At 37.8% G+C, this 16340-nt stretch overlaps 1 protein-coding gene across 7 annotated transcripts in view; it reads left to right on the top strand.

Annotated features, from left to right (window-relative positions):
* The window catches only part of MRVI1 (murine retrovirus integration site 1 homolog), a 103413-nt gene that overhangs the window by 5029 nt on the left and 82044 nt on the right, over window positions 1-16340 (top strand). For 4 of the 7 annotated variants that reach the window (XM_027700161.1, XM_027700151.1, XM_027700170.1 and 1 more), the window contains exons 1-2: window positions 6343-6434; window positions 8622-8795. The gene's annotated coding sequence lies outside the window, so the exon portion shown is untranslated. Of the gene's footprint in view, window positions 1-4592; window positions 4915-6342; window positions 6435-8621; window positions 8796-16340 lie in introns of those variants that run through there. The other 3 variants (XM_027700067.1, XM_027700089.1, XM_027700039.1) reach the window with 3 other exon arrangements.

The raw sequence follows: 16340 nt of genomic DNA on the forward strand, positions 1-16340 counted from the left end.
ATGAAGCCTATTTCTAATGTGCTTGAAAAGATGGAGAGCAAGATCCTGTGTCTGCATGAGCACAAGGATGAATGGCATGAATGTTGCAGAACCTGGGTATGATTTATATTTTAATTCATTAATACCTAGGAGTTCCTGCCTGTGTAGATGTTCTGAATGCGTAAAGTTTAAGGTGTAAACAGGGGACCCAAGTTTGGAAGTTTACATCTTGTGTTGATTTTTAATATTTTTCTGAGTAAACCTTTAAAGCTATTAAAAGCTTATTCCATAACCTTTTAAGATCAATTTTTTAAAGGAGGAATGGCAAAATAAATATTTGTATTTTGAAATAAAGTGTGTGTACACACATAGCCACATATATTTCCCCGTCCTTACACATGTGTTCATTAAATATAATGTATAACATTTTATACTGTACTGTGTAATACATTATGTATGCATTTAAAATAATAAACTGTAAGTAGCCTTGCTCTTTTGTCTATTTACATATTCATGAATTTAGATTTCATGGGTGTTTTCTTTGACCTTAATAGAAGCACTGCTAAAATACATAGATACACTTTGACTAATATTTACTCACAACCACAGCATTAATTATCAGAGACGCTGGGGTTTTATTAAGGTTTACTTTATGTTCTCATCAGTGTATTTATTTAGAATTTTGCTCTACCCCCCCACAGTGTTTCATGAATATCTCTTACTTTTTAGATAGAAGTCATTAATTTTTGTTGGACACACTAATAACTTTCAGTCCCGGGGGAAAGGAAATAAATCTTTATGTGGGAAAGAAAAATAGTAATTTTAATTTTTTTCCCACTCAAGATGGAAACTATTATTCTATTGGGTCTAAATTACTAGTTGTAAAGTAGGTATATTATGTGTAATTTCTTTCATCCCATGAGGAAATAGTGCGCTTTTAAAACTTGACCTTTATACCAGGGATTCTATGTCCTGTCTTTAAATGCATCTTTCTATTAATAATGCAAAACACCTTATTTTTTATCATCTAACATTGTGGATGGAAAACATAAATCAGACTACTTTAAAATTCCAGTGCAATAGCACAATGTGTATCTAGCTATTCATTTATTTAAGAAATGTCTGTTCTGTGTTTCTGTCTAGCACTTGATGTGTTTATATCCACATTCTTCTTAGAAGGCCAGGGACATTTTGTTCAGTGATTTGAGAAGTGATGTGGATGGATGCCATACTTGAAGCCTGTTTTCATATCTTCCATCAACACGTAACTCAAGATTACAATTAACTTGATCCATGCAAGTAGAGCCATTGATCCTTGATGAGGCATAAGCCCAGCTATCTTCTTGAATTAAGGCCTCAGATTGGAAGAGAACCAGTAAATGTTATCAGGCAGAAGCAAATGTTATTTTAAGATGCAAGGAGGTATTCTAAGCACTGGTTCCCTAGATAATTTGGAACCTATTTCCATGTATTGCTCTGAGAATATGTTCTTGCTCAACTTCTAAACCATGTGGCAAGTGGATAACTGTTCGTTTAAAAATAATTTAACTGAAGGAGTACCTGTTAACTGGAACTTCCCAGAAGCAGGTAATAACACTTAGAAAGCAGAAAAAATGTACAGTTGTAAATTTTCAGGCCTCCCTTCCGCCTTCTCAGGGTATCTTCTAAAATTGGTATTCCCTGATAAGTCCAGGTGGTTATACTGAGAGATACTGGACTTAGTATTCTCAACCTGTGTTGTTGATGGAATCTAGGCTACAGTTCACAGCAGTAGCAAACTGCTGCACCAGAAATACTGTATTGTCAACTGCCTGGAAATTCTTGGGTTTGCACATTAATAGAATATCTGTCGTCATTAAAGTGAGTGAGACTGAATAGTGTAAGGAATTAAATTGGTCTCTCTCAGTAAGATGCATATGGATGTCTGCCTGGAGTTCTGAGCTGATTTCATTTGCCAAAGAGCAGTCTGGTGCTGTTAGTGCCTTGTAGTCCTCTGCTGCTGGAATTGCCATCCATGATGCAGTATGTTTATAAATAAGGCTGTTTCTATCTGCAGGCTCAGCCTGGGATGTAAAGTCAAGTTGTGTTTTTTTCAGCTTGCACATCACCACTAATAGAGCTACTGCTGGAACTCAGTCAAGAATTCTGTTGATTGAGAAGCCAGTAAAGAAACTCGCAGAACTATGTTGCCTCTGCAAGTATGAGTAAAAGTTTATTTATATCAGTCAAGTGACTATACATGCTCACAGATCAGACCATTCAAATGAAGGAAGGTGCAACTTTCACAAGTTACTCCTTCTGATTATTATCTCACTGGATAAAGAGGGGCTCTCATTTGCACCTTGGCAGATTATGTTGCAATTTCAGTGGTCTATGTGTGGTAATTCATAATGTGCTGGAAACACAAAACTTGTAAGAGAAACACCTTTAACTAGTTTATAACTCAGTATTGTTCAGATATAATTCCTTCGTGTTAATCAAAGGTAACACAACTCAAGCAACAAACTAGGCAACTCACGTAGGCAAAATTGGTAGGCATGGTACAGCTGACAGCTGTGTGACTCAAGTCTGGAGGAACAGGTATTTATGCCTCAGATTCTCACATTTTTGGTCAGATGTATCTCTAATACTGAGCCATTTTTTAAGATTGACAAGGGTGGTTGTGTTTTCTAATGCAATCTTAAAAATGCAGGTTTCTTTCTTAATTCTTAATTCAGTGCCATTTTGTGCAGAAGCTGTACCTAAGGAATGCAATGCTGATATTAGTCTGTCTGACACTGTAGTGATAGAAACCTTTCAACCCTTGTGGGGATCACCTTCATTGCTTAACTTTACTCCTAGAGTTTCTCAGGAAGTTTAGCCTGAAATTCCCTCACTGTTGTGTCCCATTCAGTAATACATAGAAAAAGATGGGGTTTCACCTTTCTTTAGGGTAATTTGTGTTTTCCATGGCCATGTAAACAGAACAGTCTGGTTCTTTGTAAACAGATGCTGTTTATGAAAGACATTTATACACCATGAAGGAGATGTGAAATCCTTTGAAATCATACACATGTGATTGGTAATATAACTTCTACAAACTTTTTCCTTAATATCTTAACTCTATTATGAAAATACTTGTATTACTTGCCCCTAGCAAAGTTCAATCATGGTGATTGCTAATAGGCTGGGGAATACAGTCAGTTTAGTTGGAACTCTTGCTGGCCATTGAGACTGTAGGAATACAAAAGAAAAAACTAGCACACAAATTTAGCTGTGATACATCTAAAATAAGACAAAACACTTCTACATGACCTTTCAAAGCTTGGACAGTAGTGTAAGATTTGGAAAAAAGAATAATTTTACTTAGAACTTGAATTTAAGTAGACTGAAAATTTTGAAGGGAAAGCTTTGACTTCCTTTTGCAAAGCTTTATAGCAGTTTTAATGAAGTTTAATTCTCATACAACTGAGAAACTTTTAAAATAGCCAGTCACAATCCTGATGAGTGTTTGGAGAAGCTGGCTTTCTGTTGTGTGTTGTAATGTTTGTTTTGTACATACACCCATTTTAACTGTGTCTTAAGCAGTTTTGATGTTGTCCTCCTAAGCAGAACCTGCCAAGGGTAATGACAATAAATTACACCAAAATCGTCTTTCCTAAAGATTATAATAAGTTTACTAAGTTATTTTCTCTATCACTTGCACAGTTTTGTATATGTAAAACTATAGGTCAGGCAGCTGAAGGTGAATGGTTGCTAATTCTGATCCCTCTGATCTTCCAGGTTTGAGAGGTTTTTCCAACATACCCTTTTCAATCTCCTCCTTTAAGTTACCTCCATGGAACTGCTATTGTTGTAGGAAGGAAGGCTGATAGTTCTTTTTGGAGGTTTTCCCATGTTCTGGATAGAGCTGTTCTGTGGCTCTGAAGGCTGCTGTGAAGTATCCTAAATTTTCATGGCGTGAGGGAGATGAGACCTTCTTTGACTTTAAATATATATACAGTCTCCAAAATGACCTGATAAAGGTATTGATCACTTACATTCTCTGCCCTAACCCTACACGTTCATCCTGTTCTGATTGAATGTGAGACAACAAGAACATTCTGCAGTTGTTTCCTTCCTTCATTTGCAGGAGAAGTGTTAACACATTTTCATAACATACCCTCACAATTTTTCCATGCAAATAATCAAGCACGATAAATATCAGCAGAGGGCGCTATTGAGGTATAAATAGAATAATAATAAATTGAAATTAAAAAAAGGAGTTGCCATGTGTTTTCAGTTTTCATTCATAAAATCACAGCATAATTTACAATGAAAGGGGCTCTGAAGGTCATCAGGTCAATCCCTGCCTCAGAGAGCCAAATTGAAACTAAGATACAATTACTGTGGCCATGGTAATGTGTCTACATTTTTGGATAATCTGTAACAACCTGCAATCAGATTAGTTTTTCTCCAAACCATTTTTGTATTCACTTGTAAGACTGGATGCAAAAAATGCCCAGAGCTGAAGTGTAGTTATTTTGTATGAAGAATACTAGAAGAAAAAGTTTTAACCATTTTTGTTTCCAAAGTCAGTAAATAGTATTTTTTAACAGTTGCTCAGCAACTTTAATAATAATAGTAAGCAAGCATGAAAAAAATAAAAATTCGCCCTAAGATATTTTGTTACTTCTGTAAGGCAAGATTGACCAGCATGGTAATATCAATGTGGCTGCTGTTGGAGCAATGTGTTATTGTTGGTTTATGGGGTTTTTAAAGTATGGTTTCTACAGTATTTGCTACTCAATAGTATGATTTTCTTTTTTTTTCTAACAGCCTTGTTGGAGAGCTGAAGTAGATAACAACAGGAAGAATTTTAAAAAGTGAATACTGATCTCATGTTTTTAAACTTTGAAGATGTGCTGTATTGAATGTGTGGACAGAATTATAGAAAGCAGAGGCTTCTCCAAATCAGTGAGTTTTATTAAGGAAATTTTTTTCCTATTTTAATATACACACAGCCCTAGCCTGTCATCATTACTTGAATTAATTCCAGTTCCTTTTTTCAATCTGCTTGCTTATATTAGCTAGAATTTTATTGGCTAAAATGGTAAACTGTTGAATTTTGTAGGATACAGCATTTTCCTTTACCTCATCCAATTCTGCAATGCTTTTCAAGAGCATATTTGAGACAAAAGTGCAGAAGTCTGAGCTGTGGAACAAATGCCTGTTATAAAATACCAAATACAATGCTACGTCAGGGAGTTTACTGACACTCATGTCACATGAAAGAACTTCTGATATTTACTTAAACCACTTGCATGCACTAATTATTTGTATAATTGACTTCAGACAAATGTTTTACTACTGCCTTTAATCTGAGGAGCAACATTGTTACTCTCAGTGTCTAGTTTTCAACATTTTTTTAATTGGCAAACTGTTAGTCACAATGTTTATTCAAACAAAATATTTGTGATTTTACATATTAAATAGAAATGCTAAAAAGGAGAACATCTTTTTAAATTCTCTTTTTGCTCCTAGAAAAGTGAAATATAGAAAAGTGAGTATTGTTAAGTCACTCTTAGGAGTAATATGTTTGCCTACCTCTGTGGACGGCAAACTGAAACAACTGGTAAAGGCATCATTGGCCTCTTAAAAGCACTTTGCCCTCTCAATTGAATCAACTATATTTGAAAGCTGTTTAGCTTTCAAATTCTAGCTCCTCTCAGATGGTGAGCTACCCCTTTAACATGAGCAGTGGGTTTAGTTAAATGTCAGTTTAGATTCCTGGCAGCCCTCCAAATAAATTAATTCTAACCAGCTCAGGCAAATGGCCCCGTGAGCCACGTGCAGCCTGGAGTGTTGCTGTGCACACACCCTCGTGAGACCAAACACCAGCTGCTGTGGGATTCTCAGCAGAGGCTGAAGGTGCTGTGGGGCCCTAAGGTGGAACTGTCCTGTTCTCAGTACCCAGCAGAGCTTGGCCATGGCACGTGTTTGGTTGTGGTCAGAACCTTGGCAGGAATTCTGTGATGTTTTATAAGTGTGGTTGCACTGCTTCCAGACCTGCACAGCTTGGGTGGGGCAGGTTGCAGATCAGCTCTGTGCTCTCCGGTGTCGCTGCTTCCTGGAGCACCAGGAGACGGCTCTTTGTGCCACTGTTGAAATATCCCATTGGTGTAACAGTTGGAGGCAGGTCCAAATGAGCAGGCAATATATTTTGATCACTGATAAGAAGCTTTTGTCTTTGATGGATAGGAATGTTTGCCATGTGGGAACAATATAAAGTCAGAAAATGTACTCCTAATTAGTATAGTATTTAAAAAAAACAAACAACATTTAAAAAAAATTTAAAATATTCCTAGTTTCAAAATGCTGAAGTTCTCTTTATTTTTTGTTTAGGTAACATCAGCAAAGTTTTTTTTCTCCTGTTTGATTTCAATGTTGATTTTATACTGAACATGCAGCTGAGTAACACTAGCTGTGGAACAGAGGTAGGGGTAAATATCTGTGAATGTAATGTGGTAGCTGGGTGTGTTGGAAGATGGCATGAAGGGGGGAAGAATTTGTGTAGTGAGTTTTAAATGGCATACAGTGTGAAAGAACTGGGGCCATGCAAGGCACAGAAGGAGAAAAAAGCAGTTTAGGACAACTGCTAATGACACTGTCTTTTCTGAGTACTGGCTGGGCTTTAAACAACAAAAAATTCACAGCTTGGCAGTCCCAGCAGTGCAAATGTGGGAAGGGCCCCTACTGTAGACTTGTGTATCTCCTGCAGAAAATGTAGTTCAAAAGGGATATCAGGGACAATTACGAGGGGCTGACCAAACCTTAACAACTTGGAAGTTAAGTTATGAATGGCCTTTGTTTAAATGGTTGCTCTTAGCTCCTGAGGCACAGCAGCGACCACCATCGTAAACACACATTTAGCACTCCTGCTGACAGTCCTTGCAGTGAGTGTTGAGAGGGCTCTTGGTGGAAAGGAACGCAAGGTCATTGTATCATCCAGTAACTGGAAAGAGTTGAGATGCGTGAAATCATGTGGGAAAGCAGCTGAATTACACCTGATCTACTACAAAGGCACATATTCCTGGTGCTCCTCAGAGGCAGGGACTGCACTTGCAAAAAAACAACTAATGATTTTAGTCATGACCTTGTGAAATCAATGTTCCTCTGGCTGATTAAAATCAAGCACGCAGCACTACAGATCCCTCATGTAACATCCTGTCTTTGGTGTTCCTCTTCCTCCCCCCACCCCAAACCCCAGCACAATGCCCTCAAATGGTGTTGTACTTGCATAATGACATTCTGGTTTGTATACTTTTTGAAAAGATATTTTAAAATTGCACATCATTGTCTTTTTTAGATGACAAATTTTTACTTCAGCTTTGTAGCAAATCATAGTGAGAGTTTTATATTTTTTTTTCTGTTATCTTAATATTGTAAAGTTGCAATTCTTTTGGTGACTTTTCCAAGAGGATGACCAATTGCTCTCTTGCTTAGTTTATATTCTGTTGCTATTCTAATGGGATGAGTGAAGAGAAGAGGATATTGTTTATTTTTACTTTCCTCTGTAGGGCTTTGCTTTGTGACACTTCTCTGTGAGATTATCCATATGTTTCCTTAGTAGTTTTCAAGGGAGACTTAATGTCACTATTATACAGAAATGATGACATGCAAGGTGCTGCTCTTCTTTTGGCGATCTTGATTTTGTTCCAAAAATTTTGTTTAAAATAAAATCAGTGAGATTTACTGTCAAGGATGTTTAAATGCTTCTTACATTGTGGAAGAAGTTAGAGTTAATTTAAAATCCTTCATTTCCCAAAATGTATTCTGAACCTCCAAAAAAAAAAAAGAGTGGTGGAAGGAAATTTCTTATAAACTTGCAGGGACACTTATAAGTTTCTTAAATTCCTGGAATTGAAAGCAACTGTATGTATGCAGTGCATCCTCCCAAAACCAGGTAGCTAATTATCTACAATAATCTTTCTAAAAGCAAACAGAATAGATCAGTGTGTCTCATAAGAGAAGCTTTATGAGGCTGCTGCACTATCTCCGATCTGCAAACAAAATTGGTAGGAATTCCCCATTTGTTTTGGAAATACTGACACTGGCAATAGTGGATTACCTATGGGTTTTTAACTAGGGAAATGTAGACAGAGCAACTGTGTAAAGAAAGGAAACAAACCTTTTGCCTTTCATTCATTCAACCGTTTTTAAGAAATGGTAAATTACCTTAATAGCTCTTACTTTAATAGCTATTTCCAAAAGGTAGGAGGTGTGTATGTACTTGGGTCTGTCCCAGTGGTCTCCTGAGCTTGGTTAAGGTTTGTAAATTCTACTGTATTCTTGGAGTCAAGTTCTTGCCCAGTAACTCAGCTCACACATACTTAATGGCATTTTTTGCAACACTGCAAGCAGGAATGGAGATTTAGTACTGAGCAGGTGGTAGAGTATTGAGGAATAGTTGTCGTGTTGATATTCTTTAAGTAATCTATTTTTAAAGTTATTTTTTTTTTTTATTACTGAGGTTCTGTAAAAAGGGAAAAAAACCCAAACCCTGAAATTCTGTAGAGTTTGAATGTCTGGGTGGTTGATGCATAACTTACCTTGTTGTGTGGCAGTAAGATTGGATTTTGGGGACTACTGATGGCCATGTCAATTGTTATGGTTTTTTCTAGCATTTTCTCATGTCTGTGTTTGAAGAGTTGGAAGGAACAGGAATTCAAGGACCCTTAAGCAAGTATTGTATCTCAGCTTGGCAGTTCAAAACCGTAACCTTCAAAGGCCAATGCTTACTTGTGAGGAAGACAGGATCATGCTCAGCTAGTACTTTAGCCTGCTAACTCATTTAGGTATGTTTTCTGCTAGTGCAGTACATTTGCTCCTCCTATTTAATATCTTTATTGATAATCTGGATGAGGGGATCAGGGGCACCCTCAGACAGGTTGTAGATGACACCAAGCTGGGTGGGAGCGTTAATCTGCTGGAAGGTAGGAAGCTCTGCGGAGGGATCTGGACAGGCTTAATGGGCTGAGGCCAATTGTATGAGGTTCAACAAGGCCAAGTGCCGGGTCCTGCATGTGGGTTACAGCAACCCCCTGCAGCGCTACAGGCTGGGGAAAGAGGGACTGGAAAGTGGCCCAGAGGAAAAGGACCTGGGAGTTCTGTTTGACAGATGGCTGACCATGAGCCAGCTGTGTGCCCAGGTGGACAGGAAGGCCAGTGGAATCCTGGCTTGGATCAGGAATAGTGTGGCCAGCAGGACCAGGGCAGTGATTGTCCCCCTGTACTTGGCACTGGTGAGGCCACACCTCAAGCCCTGTGTCGAGAGAAAAGCAACAGAGCTGGTGAAGGGTCTAGGGAGGAAGTCCTGCAAGGAGCATCCAAGGGAGCTGGGGATGTTTAGGAGGCTGAGGGGAGACCTTATCACTCTCTACAACTCCCTGAAAGGAGGTTTTAGTAAGGTGGGGTCACCCTTTTCTTCCAGGTAACAAGTTACAGGACAAGAGTAAATGGCCTCAAGCTGCACCAGGGGAGGTTCAGGCTGGACATAGCAGGAATTCCTACACAGAAAGGGTTGTTAAGCTTTGGAATGGGCTGTCCAGGGAGATGGTGGGGTCACCATCTCTGGAGGTGTTCAACAAAAGACTGGCTGTAGCACTGAGTGCTCTGGTCTAATTGACACGGTGGTGTTCAGTCAAGGGTTGTACCCAGTGATCTTGGAGGTCTTTTCCAACTTTAGCAATTCTGTGATTCTGTGCCCTGTACAGTGGGTGCTCTGTGTGGCAGCACAACATCCAAAACATGTGTAATGCAAAGGATCAATATTTTGGAGGCAAGATTAGGAATACAAGATGCGTTTACAGTAAGAAAAGGGCTTACATGGGATTTAAACGCTGTGAACTGTATGGCAACTTCCTGCAGCCCCTAAAAATTTAAATGCAGACATGAACTAAGCTGGATGCACCATGAGCAGCAGGGCCAATGTTGTCTTGCTGTGACTACAAAAATAGAAAGGTTTTTATTACCATATTCACAAACTTTTGTGAACTTTATAGAGTTATTGCATACAATGTTGTATGCAGAGCTGCAAGAAAACAGAGTATTTGTTTGAAAAATACAAATGTACTACTGAGCAGACAAAGGGGGAAAAACCACCTGGAAATGGATGAAATTCTATACTGAAAGTTTAGATGTTGCACTTTCTTGTTATGCTTATGAAATGCTAAGCAGTTTGTTAAATCTGTTTCTAAATGTCAGACTTCTGAGGGTGGCTTTGAGCCAAGGCCTGTGCTGGAGGGTAGGAAGTGACAGGCAGCTGGTTCCACTGGCAGGAAGCTGGAGCCAGGAGCATGGAATACAGAGTGTAGTGGCATCTGTTGTGGTGTTTGTCTGGACCATATTTACTCCCTCATTAGGTCAGGGCTGACTGTGGTTTAAGAAATACTGCTTCTTAAAATGGCTTTGTCTCCCAGATGCAGAAGGCTTGAAAGAAAAGGGACAACAAATCAGTAGCACAGATACTTTTCTGAAGAGGAGTGGGACGGGGAGTCTGGTTTGTTGTGGGCAGGCAAAACACAGGAAATCCTCATATACGTGAGTGATGGAGGTGGGGAGGAACAGCCTCCCAAAGAAGGAAAGCTTTGGGCACAGAGGTGGTGGTGGAGCCAATTTTATGACTGATCCAAAACTGGCTCCCTTTGATGTTGTTTTATAGTAGTCACATGTGTTTGGGGAGCTGAAGTCTTGAGGTTTAGAATTTTAGGCCTAGAAATTCTAAGATTTTGTTCTTGTAAACCTTATGCTTGCATGAAAGTAATTGGATGCAAATGTTTGCTTGTGGCAGGCTTCGTGCCCCATGTTACATCCTAAAAATCAATGGAAATATGTTTGGGAACTGTCTGATTGTTGGTTGTTGGGGTTTGTGGTGGTTTTTTCATTGTATTTTTTTTAATTGGATGTACAGAAAGAGCTTGGATGTTGAAGGTTTGCTTTTGAGCTGTTATTCTCTAGGGAGTGATCTAGTATTGCAGATCACAGTGAAAAGCAGTTTCAAGGTGTTTACATATAAACGAAATTGTTTTCACACATATTGAGGTGTGACTTGCAAGACCAAAAAGTTATGACAGCACACAATGAAAAATGGTAATGCTTTTATGAAAGCTTAAGGCCAGGCAAACTTATTGAAACTTTACAAAAAGAAGCTTACAGCAATTATGTCTTACTAGGCTGATACATGTAAAAAGAGAAGGCTTTCAGAGACCAAGGGAAGTGCTGGTGTGCCTGAAGGCTCATCTGTGTTCCTCTAATTTATCATTTAGTTTAATAAAATATCTTCTGTATAGGAAATAGAAACTGGAGCAGTTGCAAGTCCAAAATACCAGCAAGTCTAGTAAAGCTGACTGTTCCCTGTGGGGTAAAACGTCTAGAATTGTCATTAATCACAGAATCATAGGCTGGTTTGAGTTGGAAGGGACCTTAAATATCATCTCATTCCAAGCCCTAGGAATGATATTTGTCGGACAAGGATTTTAAGATGACAAGACTGAACACACAAGTACCCTGAGTGAAGCATGGATAGAAAAATATCTGTGGGCAGCCGTGTAGGTGAAGCAGCAGATGCTCAGAGGATAAGCTGTTTATGACAATAGCAACTTACAGTATCATTAAGTGAAAAATATAGAGAAGTAGAACTACAACTGAGAAGTTCTGAAGATTGTTGCTTTCCAAGCACTATGTGGGCACATTTAAGGCATCGGTTTATCCATTTATAAGCTTCTGTCACCTTCTGTGTACACTGTGTGACTTAACCACTGTAACACTCAAACAGAAAGAAGTAACTTTTAAAATCATAATTAACATACAAGTCTGGTCCTTTGACTGGTTTTGTCATTTTCCTCTTACTGGGTAGTCATCAGTGGTTTAATTCTCATAATTAAAAAACAAACAACAAAACCCAAAACAAACCAAAAACCACAAAAACACACACACACACACACACAAAAGCTAAAATTTTTAAAACATTGCAATAAAATTAAATTCTATTTTTTTCCTTTTTTTTTGATCAAGACAGTTTTTAAAGCTTTCGCATGCAATTCACTTGTTTAGAGTTAAAGCTAAGCTTTAGTAATCTAAGCATTTGCAAATGAAAGATTTCATAATGGGATAAGTAAACACATTTAAATATTGTCATGCTTAGCTATCTTCCCTGCCACTGCTGCCTCCCCTCCTCCCACCCCATACACAGAGCTCCTGACACTTCCACTTAACAGGATCCTAGTAAATGAGCCAGAAGAGCTTTGCCTTGGCACACTTCTGTTGGCTGCACTTGGAATTCAGTGATGAAACCCAGAGAGGTAACAGAACCACAAGAGTTCAACAGTCTGGTACTAGTGCTGCAAAGCATCAGATGTGTAAGGAATCCTACTATTCCTGAGACAGCTCTTTCCTGAGAATTTGGGGGCAGGGGGAAGGCATGTTATGCGGTTGGTTTTCTTAGTTTGATTCTTCTTTTTTTTTTAAAGTCTAAGTTTGAACTGGAAAATCTGTAGCACCTTCAAACCTGAGCTCATGTAACTAAAACAGCAGTGTAAGGGTTTGTCTGTGTATCAAACTAGGAGGGAAAGACTAAAATTATAATGGGATAGGATTTTAGAAATCAGGTGCTGTTATTTTATGGTAAAGAAGATGAGTTTTTTTGGTTGGGTTTTGTTTGGTTTGGGTTTTTTTGTTATTGCATAGATATTTTTGTTGGGTTTGTTTTCCCAGAAGGGAAAATTATACCTGTGTTTTCTTACCGTTTAACAGACTAATATTCTCCTGTTCATAACTATCATGGGATGAATATTTGTGCACTAGAATCATGTTACAGCAAGTGTAACAAAAATCCAGAGTGATGACAATGGGATTTGGTATTACAGCCAGTCTATTTGTAGCTGATAAAACACATTTTTACACTTATGTTTTAGTTATCCTCTCACAGGCTCCTTAACATGACACATATGTGCTTGTGTTTTTCTGCAGGAGGCAGTTTGATAGATAATAACCATCTCAAGCAGCAAAGGGAGAAACTTAATCCACTGCTTAACTACACTGACTTTTTTTTTATCAGGAGAAAATGAGTCATAACTGAGGCAGGGGAAGAATAAGATAAATAAAAGCTGCCCACAATAGCTAATAATAATTACAAAAAGTACTGTGCTGATCTTGGGATCTGGCAGCTGAGAATAATACATTTAATAGCAACATTCCTTGGTAACTTCATGAGAATGAATGTCAGAATATTTAATTGGGAATGCAGGCATTCCTTCCTGTAACAAGCATCTTGGAAGACCTTTTTTCAGTGAGCTGTGCATAAAGCTGTGAACAGGACAGTAATGTTCATGTCATCAGTCACTTGAGGCTCCATCCAGCTCTCACTAAAATCAGTGACAAAATTCTTGCTGATGTCACTGAAGTGGATGACACCTCAGATTGTGTCTGTGAAGGGGGATAACACTTGCTTTCTTTTTTCCTGTCAAGTCTGAGTAGTCTCACCCACATCTGAAAATGTAAGTTATGAAATTTCTAAGTTCTAGGCACCATTATTTTTCCTTTCTCTTCTGCTTCAACAGCAAAAAGCCTACATCCAGTCAGTCTATCCATATGTGTCTCTATTCCTGGGATAAATTTACAGTGATTTCATTTAAATGTAGGATTACCATCATAATGTGTAAGCACATAGAACATTTGAACTTCCCTCCACATAAATTTATTGCTTTTATCTTAATTTCATGCAATGTGTAAGTTAGGGTTTAGTAGTGAAAACTGGTTATTTACTTTCAAAGGGCAGTGCCAAAAGGGATAAATTTATTAAGATATACTTGCTCTTTCCTGTTTTGGCACATAAAGTATTCATAACAATGGTTTTGATGAAACACTATTGTTAGGACAGCTATACATAAATGATAAATTACATGGTCTGAATTTTAATGGAAATGGCTATTTGTTCTCCTCAGCTTTGCTCCTATTTACTGTAAAGGAAAACAATGCAAGTTTGTTCTTCAGTCATTTTCAGGAAAAGAAAATTAGAACTTAAGCTGTTATTGCTTTTTTTTTAAACAAATCCAGACAACTACAACAAATAATGGAGGGACAAGGAAGAACAGGCAGAGTGCTAACTTTTGATCATACTTACACATCTATGTTCTGTGACAGAGTTTCTTATTTAATTAACAGTAGGGCACAAAGATCCTAACACTGTTGTTCCTGACACTGTAAAATTAATACTGTTCCTGTCCCAGAGAGCTTGCAGTCTAAACATGCTCCCTCTTGATATATTTAGTCAGTAAGAATAAATTGAGAGGAATTGACCTAAATAATTTTACCAAGCAGATAGCTTTGCTAAGTAAAGCTGGCTTCAACATTTAAAAGTATGGAGAGGCTTAAATTATTATGAGACCTGCTTTTTTAGGTGACAAATGCAACAACAATTTTCCCTTGGAGATGGTTCCTTCATCCATAAGCATGCAAAAGAGTTGCCACAGATATTGAATGCTAATAGTACTAATTCTATCCCCCCAAACTTCAAATAAAACCTATTTTTAAAGTATTCACAAGCTGTCTCATTTAGGAAGGGATATTTAGAAGGCTTTTTGTGCTTAAAGCCTCTTAAGCAGACATTAACTGGTACAGTTGCAAGCTTGTGTTTGTGTATGTGTTGTATAGTTTAAATTGGTGCCCTGAATTTTATAAACAATTGCAATTGAAAGATATTCTTCTGGCGTCATGCTGTCACCCATTGCCAAACATACATTTGTTTTCAGTGGGTTTGGATTTGTATTATCCCTATTTAAAAGGAAGGAGTGTTTAACTTCTATAAGTCTTCAAAAATCTCTGTTAATGTCTCATGGCATTTGCTGGGCCTGTACCCTTGTTTCTCCCAGTCTTTCCCAGCCCTGTCTGTTCTTCAGAACCTTCTTAAGCAATTAAATTTTTAAGTTTTGTAGGAAATAAATGGAATAATTACATGTGACTTCATGGTTTTGGTTTTGCTTAGTTTTTCCTCCATCATGCCAAAAGAGAAGCTCTATTAATCACATCTGTGTCTTCCAAAACATCTCAGCCCGATATTTTTTTTCCCTCAGCTTCCAGCTGAATAGAATTTACACAGCTGACCTTCTCACCTTTTAAAAGAAAATCTTCACTGGGGGATCTGGCACAAAACTTAAGTATTTAAATGAGTGCTTGTATTACTTTTGGATCATTGTCCTCTGAAACATGAATAAACCTGGAAAGTAAAATCAATAGAATGCGGAAATGCATAATAACAGAGATTAAAAAAACCCAAACCAAACACCCAAACCAACAGATGGGCAGGTCTCATTTCCATGCTACAAAGTTAATGTGACCAGCTCTTGGTTTTACACTCTAAACAAAGGGCATGTTTAACAGCACTTGCATATTTCAATGTACATTTTTTCACACTGTAGAATTTTCAAAGCACTTACTAATATAAAACTGTACCCATTTTGAAAGAGGTCTAGCGTTAACTGATTGCACTGACATGCAAAGTAACTTTCCTATTACTTTCTTATTGTATTTCTCAGTATCTTTTCAGTAAAATCAGTTTCCTACAAGTGTAAATGAGTTTTCTAATCTCTCTCTGCCTTGCAAAAGCAATTTTAACAGTACAGTGCAGCTTTAATTTGTGAAGCAAAGTAATACAACATGATTTAGCAAACAGTAGATTTCTGAGAGAATCTTTTCATCTTATGCTCAGGTATTCAGTTTCCCCTTATCTTACAATGAACCTTCCATGTGTATGGTGCCACTCATAGTAACTATACACAATCTGTTCACTGGCTTTGTACCTGTGGAAAAAAACAATATATTAGCATGTAAAATGGTTTGACCACTGGAAAGATACTGTGTAAGAAACAGGCTACCTTCAGATATGCTTCAGTCAGTGCTCCTTCTGCCAATGGCAAAATTGTAGCCCCCTGGGGATAGATTTGCTAAGCAGCAAAACAATTTTCACATTTTCTTAAAGAATTCACAGTTCTGAGTTTAACAGTGAGCTCTAGACTTTGAACTGGAAAAGCAGTTATTTCATTAAAAGTTGAAAACAACACTGCCTGGAAAGTGCAAAGAAGTAAGTTATTCTGAGCAAAATACTCAGAAAGCTTAGGAAAGCTGCCATGAAGATAGATGAAATCATGAAAAATTATGTAAATCAAAAAATTGAATGCTGTTTGGGATGGCAGGCAATGTGAGAGAAACAATTTAGGACCAGAATTCTTAATCATGTTTTTTTTGAGCTAAACATATGAGTGACTGTTGAGGAGAAAGGTATGTCTGAAGACATTTTAAGTACAGTTAATTAGTGCAGTGACATTGTAGATGTCCCATTCCTTAGA

The sequence above is a fragment of the Neopelma chrysocephalum genome, unplaced genomic scaffold (assembly GCF_003984885.1).
Source record: "Neopelma chrysocephalum unplaced genomic scaffold, ASM398488v2 Primary Assembly neopelma1_24, whole genome shotgun sequence".
NCBI lineage: Eukaryota > Metazoa > Chordata > Aves > Passeriformes > Pipridae > Neopelma > Neopelma chrysocephalum.